At 42.6% G+C, this 12,500-nt stretch overlaps 1 protein-coding gene across 1 annotated transcript in view; it reads left to right on the forward strand.

Moving 5' to 3' along the window:
• Positions 1 to 12,500, forward strand: part of LOC308282992 (uncharacterized protein) — a gene marked incomplete at its 3' end in the record, with an annotated part of 119,048 nt that overhangs the window by 90,582 nt on the left and 15,966 nt on the right. The gene's annotated exons all lie outside the window — the stretch shown is intronic.

Below are 12,500 nucleotides of genomic sequence, written 5' to 3' on the forward strand. Positions count from 1 at the left end.
GTCACCTTGCTAAAGCTCAAAGTCATTGTTTGAAGAAATCAGTTCTTCATGACACTGGCCTATATCCTTATTGAAAAGATCATGCTGTTCCCACGCCATAGGTGTAATGCCTATGTCAAGAGTGTGACCTAGGCCTTTTTATGGTCACAAAGACAATGTGACTTAGTCAAAACCCAAGTTGGCTTAAGTCATTTAATCCTCGTTTAATAGTCAGTTTACCATGAGAAATGTCACAGCTTGTCTGCGTGTAGACGGTTGGTTAGATATTTTTAAAATGTGTCATCATGTAAAACATGTGTCATCATGACGTCCTCATATCATGCTCTGATGTCACTGTGATGTCAGGGGAAGCACTCTACCAGAATGGGTTTGCCGCTCTGACATCACGCTCTCGCTTCAATGTGATGACACACTAACAGAATCCCTTTTATGCCCATATATGGAGTTATCTGGAAAAAAAAAAAAGAAAAGAAAATCCAGTGTTCATTCATCCATTTGTAACTTAAGAGAGTTGTGAACAAACGTAACCACCAAATGGACCCATCTTTCCTTCCTTCCGGGGTCACTCTCACAGAGTTAAATGATCACTCAGAGGTCTCTACTGTGTGCATACAGCCTGAGGGCTCATGGTGAGTTATAGTGACACCTTGTAGGGAAAAGAAGCCCCTCCCTCTTCTTCTGATGTCATCTGAAGACAAGAGAGACTGAAATGTTTTTCCTGGCCAGTTCCTCTCTCCTCCAAACAGTGTAACGTGAGAGATGTACGTTTGACAGTGTAATGACTTGTATTATGGCATTGAGGGCCATGCTTGTCTCTGGCTGTGACATGTTGTTCCTGAATTATGTTTAGAAATGAGAAAGTGATCTATCTGTAGGCGCGCGCACACACACGCACGCACGCACGCACGCACGCACGCACGCACACACACACACACACAGCACACACACACACACACACACACACACACAGTTATTATCACACCAAAAAAAACAAAGAAAACAATGGCATTCATATTCAGAGTGAAGGTCGAGCTATTGGGTAAGATGAGATATCCCGTGTTTCACCGAATACAGAAACCAAGCATTCAGCACCAATTATAGGTTCATGGATTAAAGTTCTCAGTCGCCACGGCTAATTTCAGCCCCTTGGATTCCGTACAAGCCGGCGCGTCTCCGATGAAAGCATGGCGCGCACCGAAAATAGCATGTCTACGAGCTCACTCACAATGTCGTGCTTTGATGTGTTGAGAGAGATTGTAGATTGGCTATTTTTGTCTATTCTTATAAGATTGAAGAGCATTGGAAATTGTAAAACTAGCAATAGAATACATGTTTAGAAGCATCTTCCATAAACATGAATGTTCTCAGAAATGTCATAAAAGAAAAGGTCAAAGCCTCAGTCTGTGATTTCTTCAGCTTGGCTGGCTGTACAGTAGCAAGAACAGCAGCAACATAAGGTTTAGAATGATAATACATAAACATCGTTACATTTTCTTGAGATTTTATTTAGCTTCATTCCGTGTAGGTTAAAGTTAACATTACAGTAGCTATTGGTGGATGGGATCATAAAAGTGCAGTCGTTCCCAAACTTAGATCTGTCCTGCTGTGTAATTTACTTTGTTTAGATTATATTTATGGTGAAAATTGAGAAAATTTTTCATGAATAGAGAAACGAAGCCATGTCGTCATTTGTGCGTAATGTCGCACTCTAGGGGGTTCATGCTGGTATTGTTTTGTATTCAAATCGCCATTGGGGAATCTGCGATCGCCGCATATAAGGACTGTGTTAAAAAAATAAACACACCATGTGCGCGTTTCTGTCAGCGGGGGGGTTCTGCATAGTTTATGATATTCATTCATATCTGATATAGCCTGTGTAACTCGTTTCTAGCGTTTATTGTGTTACTCTTTGGGTAAATCTGTACATTTCCACCTTAGTCGATGCTTCATATCCATTTGGGTCAATCCGAGAGCATGGTGTGTTTATATTTTTAACACAGTTCTTATATGCGGTGATCGCAAATTCCCCAATGGCAATTTGAATACAAAACAATACCAGCATGAACCCTGTAGAGGGCGACATTTCACGCCATTTCACGGAAGTGACATCACACTTCGCTACTGAATTCTGACAAGATATTATTCTGTGAAGATAATAAGCCTTCCCCTGAACATTCCTATTGGTGATCAATGAGGCTTTAGACAGAAAGATTACACGGTACAGCACAGTAGTCCATCCTTGCACTGGACAGACAACACAACATGTCTTTCGGCCTTTCCCAGAGGGTCTACGCTGCCCCACAAAGCCAAAGTGCAATAGCTACGTTTTTGGACAACACTGACTTATTTGTGTATCCCAAAGGTCAAATTAATCTTAGTGACTTTGGGGGGGGTTTAAACAATCGCCTCAAGAACAGACACAATTAAGCCCCTTTTCCACAGGCCCAACACCGCTCCACACCACACTGCCCACTTGTGCCAGGTTTTCCACTACAAGGACCTGGGTAGAGTGGTGTGAAAGTGGTACTAAACGTGGTACTAAAAAGTATCCAATCTAGAGTTAGTCTGAGCTAGGCCAAAGTGGGCCAAATACTTCATAATGACTGATCACTCACTGACTTTTCGTTTAGACCACCAGGATATAGTTGTAATACATGATAATAGATTCTATTTTTATAACCACTATTATAATCTATTATAGTGTATTATAATTATCATAGTAATACATTAATACTTTATAGTGTATTATAATCACAGTTATAATCCATTATAGTGTATAATAATTAGGATAGTTGTAATACAAATTTATATTGTATTATAATCACAGTTAAAGGGTTCAATTTGTTTCTTACCGATAGGGGTACCTTTATGTAATGGAAAATGTAGATATTTTATGTGGTGCGGTGTGGTGTAATGTGGTGTGGTGCTAAAGCTGCAGTCGAAAAGGGGCTTTAGTGTACCGGTAATATCCCTTAGATACCCAAAACCCGTTTGGCTGGACCAATTGAAACCCCTTTAAACCCTTTCATCAGTTAAGTAAGTTAACCCTTTCCATAACTAGTTAGTTATGGAAACAGAGATGCTACAGAAAATAGAGGGTGGGTTGGGCTGTTGACTTTTCTGTGCACCACACGCACACACGCACACGTTACCTACACGACAAAAGAGGCAATAACAACCAAAACATACTGAACATACCGCACAATGGGAGAAGAAAGGAGAGGGGAGAGACGGGACACATTCCTCCACTCCAACCATGAGCCATTAAGGGAAATTAGAGTCCTGCATTAGCAAATGAACACATTCCTCATGTCACACACAGCAGCAAGCCCCGACATCCTCTAATGAGAAAACATACAAGATGGATGCTGCTTATAATCCTTCTTCATCACAAACCTGTTGTTTTTGCTCACGTCTCTAAGAAACAATACCAGCAACGCATGTTAAGTTTAAAATATTCATATTACCGTAATTGCTGGACGGTATTTTTATTCCTATGTATCCAGTGTGGCAGCCATGTAAACAAACACACAATGTCATTTACAACACGACGTGTTTTTGAAAACATTTGAATCGAGGAATAGACAATGCAGTAACCGAAAATGTATTCTATTTGATCAACACTTCCTCTTTTTCCATTAGCTTCCGCTGCCGCGGTCACTAGTCTTCCTGGGGTCCAGGTAAAACATCCCTTCAGGGCGATTATTCCCATTTATTTTCATGCGAACAACAACTGACACTCGCCAGTCTGAACCGAAGTTAAACTATTAAAATACAACGGCAGATCTGTAAATGTGTTCATTTAGCTCAGAGACTGTACAAATTTGACCAAGCGCTCCCTAACGCAGGGGTCTTCAACGTTTTCAGGCCAAGGACCCCTTAGTTGAGAGAGAGATGAAGCAGGGACCCCACAACCTCTATATAGTTTCATTGTTTGACAGCACGATCATCAGTGTATTTTGGATTCATGTCAATGTGTGTTTTCAGATATTTAACCGCTTGAACCGCCAAGAATTAATAAAGTTGACCTTTCACTCTGTACTTAGTCTGCTCTTTTTCCCCTTTACACCAAAGCTCTTTGCCGAAAATGGCCGATCTACAAGCTTGTAGATCTGCTATTTTTGGCTAAAAGTTCTCCGAATATGGACATTAGGGTTCAAGTGGTTAATATAAAAAAGGAGAAAGAAAGTTTCTATCACACAAAGATTTGGAGGACTCCCTGTAGTAACTCTGAGGACCCCCTAGGGGGTCCCGGACCCCCTGTTGAAGACCCCTGCCCTAACGTATTGTACACACGCTGAGTTAGACATGGACAGATGAACACTGAGGATTTTACTGTGGAAAATTGGAAGTGTTTTGAGTGGGGGTGGGTAATTTAAAGTGACTGATGTGCAACAATCGAAGCATGACAGTGAAACCTTAAACCCTGCAGTGCATCGGAGTACAGCATGTAAAGATAATGTAAACAGCAGTTGACTGATGCCTGGTCATATCAAGTCTCATATTTGTGTTGGAATCCATCTGGGGCTTCATGTCCGCCAAGTTCCTCTGGAATCTGCTCTCAACTTCTACCCAGAACGTGATGCGTATCGTCGTCGTCGGGTGGAAACCTTGTATGTCCAAAACTGTTGCATTTATCATTTTAAAAATGATTTAAACTAGTGAAAACAGCCGATCTACAAGCACACAACGCCTCGCACCGCGAGGCGTTGTGTGCTTGTAGATCTGCTGTTTTCACTACTTTTGTGCGACGGCCTTGTATGACGAAGCAGGGCATTACTTTGCGAAAGAACGCACAAATGTGAAACTTGGAGATACGAGGTTTCTGCCCGACAGTGACGATATCGACGTTGTCTGGCAAAAACCTCTTATCTCCATATTCTAACTTCTTCTTTTTTCTCCTGTAAATTGACACCCCACTTGATCGTACTACCGCGTCACACAAAAACCATCAAAAGTAGCAGATCTACAAGCTCAAAGCACTGCGCGAGGCGACATGTCTTGAGCTTGTCGATTTGATACTTTTGAATTTGAATCCTGAAAAGTGGACATATATGGTTTCCACCCGACAGAGACGATATACTGTATATATACATGAATAAGGGTTTAATAGGCACGTTTCCATGGGAAAAAAGACAGACCAGCTCAAAACGGTTCATTCCGTTGGCGTCTGAGATGACAGTTTCTCCTAGGATTTGAGTTGAATTTCCACATTTACTGTATTGCGCACATTTATAACACTAAATTATGAGTTTGTGTGGTTGGATGACTCTGAGAAGCTAAAAAGACTCTTTGAATATGATATTTATTCTTTTGCTTCATTTCTTGACAAGGCTTGGTCAATGAGAAGGAGGGCCATTTACATGTAAAATAGTATTGTCTTGTTTGTTCTTATTTTCTTTATGTGTATTCTGTATGCTCATTTACTGTGGACTGTGTTGATGGCAGTGTAATGAAATCTTTTTGTGTAAGGTGTCATATAATCCCATATGGGATGGGCCAAATTGATGGCATGACACGTAAATAAATCATTCATTCATTCATCCATTCATCCATTCATCCATTCATCCATCCATCCATCCATCCATCCATCCATCCATTCATTCATTCATTCATTTATTTTAAGACTGAATTCATGTTGTGTGATGCATGCTGTTAGCAACGGACCCATAAGGAGGCGTCCATTTGGTTTCATTTGTATACTGTCAGAGTTAAAGAAAGAATTGTCAGGACTTATCGCAGGGGTTCAAGTTTTCAGTCCTGGGGACTGGTTTCAGTCTTGAGGATTCCATAAGAGCTATTTCTGAGATCAGTGAAGATCCGCAAAATAATAACTATAACTAAAAAAGCTGTTATAATTGCAAGAGTGAGTATTTGCATTGGCCAGACTAGAAAATTGCATAGAATACAACAGAACTTCAGAAGATACTTCTGTAAAAGCATGGTGCGCTGCAAAATCACATATTGGGACATGGTCTGAAAATGAATTCCAGTCTTGGGATTTCTTTTGGCTTTAACTGGACCCTCTGGAACCCCCTCAAGGACCCCTTGCTGTCGCTGCCCTTCGGTTTTTGATTGTCTTGTGTACTATAATGCAGGAAAGATGTAGCGTGAACACATGGTGAACTTCCATAAGGACTCTGTACAGCTGCAGCACTATAATGCAGGACAGATGCAGGGCTACAATGCGTTGCCTCAGCAGCAGTACAATGGCGTGTATTGAAGGCCATGTCCTGAAGGTTCCTATAGTCTACACGACTAGATCCTGTTCCTGCACTGTTTATGGACCCGTCTCATGGACCAGTCTGCCTGGTTCCGCCTCAGAGCCTGTGTGTAGATAGTTTAGATAAAGCGCCGCACACACTTTTCACTTTGCTTACACAGGTGAGAGATATCACAATCTCACATCAGATAAGATTGTGTGTGTGTGCGCGCGTGTGGGGCGTGCGTGCGTGCGTGTGTGTGTGTGTGTGTGTGTGTGTGTGTGTGTGTGCATGCATGCATGCATATGTTCGTTTGTGCATGTGTGCAGCCAGGCATATGTGTGTGTGTGTGTGTGTGTGTGTGTGTGTGTGTGTGTGTGTGTGTGTGTGTGTGTGTGTGTGTGTGTGTGTGTGTGTGTGTGTGTGACTGTTTCAGGGTTGTAGTTATACCTTCTCACCACATGGGGGAAGCACTAGGATGGTTGATTTGGCTGGTTTGTAATTCAGCTGCAGTGATGTTACATGTCCATATCTCTTCTCTTCTCTTCTCTTCTCTTCTCTTCTCTTCTCTTCTCTTCTCTTCTCTTCTCTTCTCTTCTCTTCTCTTCTCTTCTCTTCTCATTAAGTGTCTCTAGCTTGTTATTGCATTCATTGATGAATTATGGAGGAGATGGAGTTAGAAGATGATGTACTGTGGGGCACAGACAGAGAGACAGCAGCCTGTCCTCCTTGTCTGTCTACATGTCGACACTCGCTAGGAGGCACACACTTCAAATTCCTCTCTGCTAGTGTGTGCGTGCGCGCGTGCGCGTGTGTGTGTGTGTGTGTGTGTGTGTGTGTGTGTGTGTGTGTGTGTGTGTGTGTGTGTGTGTGTGTTAAAGTGTGTGAGTCAGTTAAAAACACTTACACACTGTATGTTGACAGTTGTTCTCTCTTTGTCTAAGCGTTGTGAGCTTGTAGATTGATTGCATGTTTCCGGGGTGCAACTATAATATATCGTCACTGTCGGGCAGAGACCTTTTATCTCTAAGTTTCAAATGTGTAAGTAAAGCCCTGCTTCATCATACAAGGCCGTCGCACAAAAGTAGTGAAAACAACAGATCTACAAGCACACAACGCCTCGCGAGTTGGTTGCTTGTAGATCTACTGTTTTCACTAGTTTAAATCTTTTTTAAATGATAACTACAAAACTAACGGTTTTGGACATATAAGGTTTCCACCCGACAACGACCATATTAACCTGGTCCCACCCTTTTTTACAGTACACTTTGTCGCCATACCTAAGTGCCCAGTACACTGTGCATAATGTGTCTACAAGTTGTATACCTATAGAAGTGCAGATACAAAGTTGGGTAAGCTACATATACAAACTTTTTCATCGCCCCATATTTGTCTCTCTGGTTTTGGGTGACTGTAACCAGCTGCTCTGGACAAAAGTGCAACGCATGTGTCGCATTAGAGGCGAATTAACCAGGAAAGACGAGGGATACCAACAAGCCCATGGATATTCAAGTGGTGCTACAGAGCAGCGCCAAACAAGGCTGCTGATATATAGCCGGGGAGCCACCTTGCCAAAATGAGAGAAGACCTGTGATGTCATGACATACTCCAAATTTTAGTTTTTCCTATTAATTTGGTCAATAAGGTACACAGAATGAGAGGCCTGCTCTGCCGGAAACATTGCGAAAAAAAGTTTCCCATTGACTTCACTATACTGGAAAAAACACACCAAAAACATATGCTTTAAGTAGCATGTGAGGGGTCAAACTAGGGGTTCTTCATGATTCTGAATCCATTGCAAGCATTTGTTTTGCATGAAAAACATTCCTTGGCTAGATTTCAGCCTCACAAACCTGTGAAAAGTGATGAGTCATCACTTTTCACTGTTATTTTGGTCCGTTTTCTAGCCCAAGGAATGTTTTTCATGCAAAACAAATGCTTGCAATGGATTCAGAATCATCAAGAACCCCTAGTTTGACCCCTCACATGCTACTTAACGCATATTTATTTTGGTGTGTTTCTTTCCTGTATAGTGAAGTCGATGGGACAGTGATACAAATGGCCATAACTTTTTTTTCGCAATGTTTCCGACAGAGCAGGCCTCTCAGTCTGTGTACCTTAATGACCAAATTAATAGAAAAAACTAAAATAAAAAGTATGTCATGACGTCACAGGTTAAAACCCTATTCTTTGAGCTTTTGGGCCTGTGGCTCCCCGGCTAATAACACAGCTAGCACATTTGCTGGTGGTGACAATGTGAATTTCCCCTTTGGGATTGAATAAAGTATTTAATCATACCTGAGTCCAGACAATTGCAATACTTTTTTCAGTCATAAATAATAGAGACTACTGTATATCAGACAAATTGTCCCCTTGTGGTATCTGATTGCTTCGTGTTGAGGTATTACTTCAAAGTTGTTATTACCCAAGGTAGAGCATGTGCAAATCGCATGTGAATAAATGCAGACTTTCCATTGAAAACTGCCAATCAAGTAATGACATACACATGAACAGTGACTGAGCTCTCTCTCTCTCTGTCTGGTTGGTCGTTTAGAAAGTTCCATTCCTTCAGTGAAAGAGAAAAATCTCACTGTCCCTTCAGTGTGGGACTATGATGATGCAAACATGAGCTGCAGCAGAAGTCAAGTGACTTTGCAAGCACATTCACTACTTGCTTTTGGCATTCGGTGTACACACATACTCACTGCTTCTGAGAGGTTTCGCAAATTAGAGTATACCCAGTGGTGTGTTCTACCATGTTACGCTATATACGTAGCGTGCAGAATGTTTTTGAAAGAAAAGCGTAGCCCTCTACTAAATATTTTATCCATTGAAAAATTAAAACACGGTACCGTATCTCCACGACCATGCGCATGGCGTGCAGGGAATGATTATCGTATCCCTCCAAAGAAACCAACACTGTGTGCAGCCACTTCTAGAATAAATACAACTGAAGAGGCATGAGAGAGCAAAACTCGAGTTACATCCTCCTCAGCCATGAAGGCGTGCAATTTGCCTTAATGCACAAAACCTTTGGTTGTTGATATTTCAGCACAGCGAGTGTAGGAACAGGCAGGATGTGGTGTGTGATGCTAACATTTGATATGCTTGCTAATGAAGGATACATTCAATTCTAATGTTTAAAGCCAATTAGCACCCTGCTTCTCAAAAACATACATTTCTGTGCTGCAGACATAAGACATTGTACAAACTGAAACCAACTTGAGCCCTAATATTGTGGAGGTTTAAACCTACACCCTCCAAATGGGAGATGAAGACCACATTGAAACAACAAATCATATCTTTGAATTCAAACACTGTAAAAGTGTCATCGTCTATGACGGATCATTTGACGCGTAAATGAAAAGTAAACTGCCCACCCCCGAGCCATGTCAGCTCAACGCTTAAACTAGCAACCCTCAAATCTACTCTCACTTCAAACTGTCACTGATAAATCAGCACTTAATAGCACTGGAAAACTCTCTCTCTCTCTCTCTCTTTCTCTGTGGTGGTTGTAGTTGGTCTACCTGCTCTTCCGTTGAGAAAATGGAGATCCTGTTGTCGGGTAGGACACCTACTGGTTGGCATGGGGTATTGCATGAAGCTCAAAGCGCAGTATATCCTTTGGCGAACAGGCTGTTTGTCTTAGCCAGGGGTGTAGTTGTCCCGATTTAAAATGAAGCAAACTGAAAGTTCCAATGATTGGCCGCTAGTTGCGCTGTTCTGGCACCAGAAGCAACATGTTCTCCATAGGATTTCATTCATTTCCCCCAAACTTTTACATTTGATTTTCTTACCTTAATAAACATTGTCATAAATACTTTATGGTTCCTGTTTTAACATGTGTGGGGATGATGTCCAGCTGTAGCTAGGCTAGGTATTGCAAGTGGGCCCCCAATGAAAAATGTAAAGAAGAAAGTCATGGTAATTTCTTTTTTTAAAACCTTGAAAAGTGTGTTTTCATTGTGATACTGATAAACATTGGTTCCATTGATCCAAGCCGGACCCTAATCGATTGATCACTGGCCCACCCATCTGACCTCCAACGGCAGCCGTTGAGTGGTCAGACAGGTGGGCCGCGGACGCTTTAGAAACTTTCAAGTGTGCTCTGATCACAGATAAAAAAGGGTTGAGATCCACTGGCGTAGACGAATAGCGTTCACGATCCAGTACGACTTCCAGGAAACATCATCTCATTTTGTTGGACTGCTGAACACAGCAAAACAGACCAAGGCTAGGGAGTCGGCAAAGCGGGGAAACAATGGAGGAACAAGTGGATTAAGACGTTTGTCCTCTTCGCAGAGAGATTGAGTTCCCATGGCGTAGGAAGGTGGAGTGGGATGGGAATGCGACATGTCTGGGAATAGTATGATCTGAGAGTGGTCTCCGTTCCCGCTCGGCTTTCTCAGGACTCACACTCAGTCCGATGACAGTGAGTGTCCTAATGGTCATTTTAGATAGAGAGAGAGAGATAGAGAGAGAGAGAGAGGTGGGGGGGGGGGGGGGGGGGGGGTACAAAACAAATCTGTTGAAATCATCCTTCCCTTGCCTGCAGATTTCATTTGCAGTCATCGTGTACTCGGTAGCCAGGAAATGTCGCTTTCACAGGAGAGCAAGGAGGGACGGTTTCTAATTCTTTAAACCGGTGAGCCGAATGGACCCTTGAGGGCCTGTAACTCAGGACGTTTACGATCAGAACCAAGGGTCCGTTTGGTTCCGCTTGTACGCTTTCGGAGCTACAAATGGATAAATTAACACCGGGGATTTCAGCGTCCATTAACTCTCAGAGTTAACCCCCAAATACCCGGAACGCGCCCGAGTCGCATTCGTTTTTAACCACTTTAACCATTATTTTATGCTTTAACTTTAGAAAAATAGCAGATATACAAGCTGTGCCACGCTGCGAGCTTGTAGATCTGCTATTTTTGAAAAATCGTGAAAAAATCCTTCTTATCTCCTTCTTAATCATGCTGTCTCAAACTTTTTCATGTCAAGGACCCCCAAAAGTACAGGTATTTGGCCGCAGACCCCCATCTCAAAATATGTTGCTCCAGGGACCACCCAGAAGCAAATATTTGAGTTACAAATGTTCGCTTAATAGATATATTGAGAAGAAAATATGATTTTTCAACAATAGCAGATATATAAGCTCGCAGCGCGGCACTCGGTGCCACACTATGAGCTTGTATATCTGCTATTTTTCAATAGTTAAAGCTATACTGTGTAAGTTGCTCAACTAGTGGTCAGTAGCAGTAGAGCAAACCGCGGTCGCGTCTGCTTTTTTTGGCCGTTTTTCGCCGCGGACCGGGCATTCAGACCACCGCGTCGCCGAGACCTATCCATAGAGGTCTTTCGTGTCCCTCTACGAGCCTTGGTTGGGGAGTTACATGCTAGACTCCTAGCCCAGTGTAAACACTGCAGTGTAATTCCTGAAGAGCTCAGCAGTGTATGATCTGGGCTTTGATTGGCCGGTAGGGAGACACGTGTACAGAATGATGCATATGACGTAATTTTGCCGGGAAAAACAGCCCCGGTCACGGCCACCAGGGCTCAGTAGAACACATATAAAGAAAAGGCTTTGGGAGCTAAAATTAACAGAGTGGGGGTTCTAAAACTTTAGCGATTTAATAGTTAGGACAATTTTAAGATATGTTTTATAAAAAAAGTTACATAGTATAACTTTAAAGCTAATTCTAGGCCTAAATGGGTTAATGAAGTTTGCTGTGAAGCGACACCATGATATCAATGCAAGAGAGACAGCGTCAGCTCGAGAAGGATTCAGGTTCACAGACATAAACAACAAGGACACCCGGGGTTGCCGTAGTGCCACGGACAAACGTTTTGGCCAGAACGTTTGGTCTGAGAGGAAAAGTGTTGGAGAAATAAAGAAACAAAGAGGGCGACATGGGAGAGAGACAAAAGAGAGCGATAAAGCAGCCCGAGAGAGGACTAAATAAAGGGAGGTGAAAAGGAAAGACAGGCACAGAGAGACAGAGAGAGAGAGAGAGAGAGAGAGAGAGAGAGAGAGAGAGAGAGACAGAGAGAGAGACAGAGAGAGAGAGAGAGACAGAGACAGAGAGAGAGAGAGAAATTGGCAGAGTGTTGAAGATCCAACCAGGAAACGCTTGCCCCACGGGCCAGGAAATGCATCATCCCTGTGACACAGAACCTGCCACGCCCCCACACACACACACACACACACACACACACACACACACACATGCACACGTGCGTGCGCGCACACACACAACTCTGTCATGTTCCTGCCCTCACAGTGATACGCTCCTACACACACAC

The sequence above is a fragment of the Nannobrachium achirus genome (genome assembly GCF_963921795.1).
Source record: "Nannobrachium achirus genome assembly, chromosome: 4".
Classification (NCBI taxonomy): Eukaryota; Metazoa; Chordata; class Actinopteri; order Myctophiformes; family Myctophidae; genus Nannobrachium; species Nannobrachium achirus.